The sequence below is a fragment of the Natator depressus genome, chromosome 2 (assembly GCF_965152275.1).
Source record: "Natator depressus isolate rNatDep1 chromosome 2, rNatDep2.hap1, whole genome shotgun sequence".
Lineage (NCBI taxonomy): Eukaryota > Metazoa > Chordata > Testudines > Cheloniidae > Natator > Natator depressus.
The window spans coordinates 48173667-48175718 of NC_134235.1; positions in this window are offsets into that span (position 1 = coordinate 48173667).

A 2052-nucleotide genomic window follows, 5' to 3' on the forward strand; every position below is an offset into this window, starting at 1 on the left:
GCGTCCCCGGCGGCAGCGGCGGCGGCGGCGGCACCACGTGTCCCGAGAGGCCCCGGCCACAACAATCCGAGCCCTGCAGGAGCCCCAGGGCCGGGGGAGGGAGACCGTGTGAGGAAGTGACGCTACCCACCGCTGTTGCTTGGAGACGGGCTGTTGGGGGCGGGGCTTCGGGCGCCCCACGGAAGGGCGGGGAGGGAAGGCAGCTCCCGGGAGCGCTCTGGCCGCGGAGCGTGAGCGAGCAGCCCCCGGCCTACCAGCGCGCAGGGATGGGGCCGCGGGGGTTGTCCCGCCGCCGCCGCCGCCACAGGCGGGCCTCCGGCGTAGGCAGGGCTCTCCGCGGGCGGGACGTATCACTCAGCGCTGGCCGGGGCCGGAACAGTGTTTACAGGGCGGGTGCTGCTGATGGAAACCGTGTATGTGGTGTTTGTTAGTCTTTCTTCAAGCCGCACCGCTGGTGGGGAGCGAGAGCGTGAACGTCTCGTTTGAACTCACCCAGCAACCCCCGTCCCCCCGTCCCCTTCCTCCGCCTGGGGTTGTTCCTCAGCCCCGCCCAGCGTGGGGGAGCCCAGGGGCCTGCACCCAGCGTTCCTCTGTTGGGTGTGATTTTTTTCATCGCAGTCAGCGAGTGAAAGCCCGGGTGTGGAAGCCGGGACACCAGCACCGTCCCCTCCCGCCAAGCCAAGGCAGAGCACTGGGAACCGCGGGAGGGGGCCGAGCCTGGGGGCGGAGCGTGGGCGGGGATGCTGGGCTGTTTGGGAAGGCGCAGCCTAGCCCTGCCTACGGTACCTGCCGCCCAAAACATTCAGATTTGGCTCCAGCCTAGGTAAGCGCGCAGTGAAACCACCTCCCCGAACGGCATGAAGCTGTGGCTGACCTCAGGTGCTACAAGTCCTCCTTTTCTTTTTGTGGCTACAGACTAAGGCGACTGCTACTCTGAAAACTGCAAATGTAGCTACTGTGCAGCCTAACAGTCATCTAGCAGCTTACCCCTCTGGTCATAGTTGTGGACTGTGGTGCCCAAGGTCACGCAGACCAAAGCCATGCCTACCTCCCCCTTAAAAACACTCGTATTTTTTTTTTAAAAAAGGAGTACTTGTGGCACCTTAGAGACTAACCAATTTGGTTAGTCTCTAAGGTGCCACTAGTACTCCTTTTCTTTTTGCGAATACAGACTAACACGGCTGTTACTCTGAAACCTTGTATTTTTAAATGCTTTTTTCTGTTTGTCCAGCTTTGCAAGAATGCTTAGCATCTCTCCCTCCTTGGTGTAATTGACCATGCCAGCTCCATCCAGGGAATGCACGCCTGCATGGAGTAGACAGGTGGTATTAGGTCTCCTGGCCCTGAGTGGAGAAGAGGCTGTGCACACACAACTATGGACCAGCCATAGAAATGTGGACATCTCAAACAGATTGTACAGGGCATGCAGGCAAAGGGTACAATGGGGCTGTGTAGCAGTGCCACATGAAACAAAGGAACTGTGCCAGGCATACCATAATCAATCCAGTTCTGAGCCACTTCTTTATTCTTTCACAACACATATTGCAGAATGCATTGCAGTACTTAGATCACTCAAATGTACAGCACCACCCAACTCATAGGTTCAAGAAAACACCCAGTTGTATGTATAACAGTAAAGCAGACAACACACTGTGGCTGACCATTAAAGTGTTCTTTTCAAAGTGCCCCTCAACCACATAGCTCCACATTAATATTTGTAATGACTTTTGTATCTGGCTTTTCAAAGTCAGCAAACAGCTGCTCCACCTCTGCCCTCCATCTTGGTAGCAGCTTTTCCCCCTTTGCCTCACAAGATAAGTCTACACTCAGGACCATCCTTACCTGTACTCAAAGTACGCAGCTGTGTGCTGCTCTGCCTCTTCCCTATGGCCCCTGCTCCACCCCTGCTCTGCCCCCGCCCTGCATTTTCCTGCCCCTGCTCTGCCCCAGCCCCGCCCCACTCCACCCCTTCCCCTGAGGACTGCAGCAGTGGTCAGGTGCCCTGCAGCCTGCTCCATGCCACCGGCTCCCAGCCGCCCCGCTGGTGAGTGC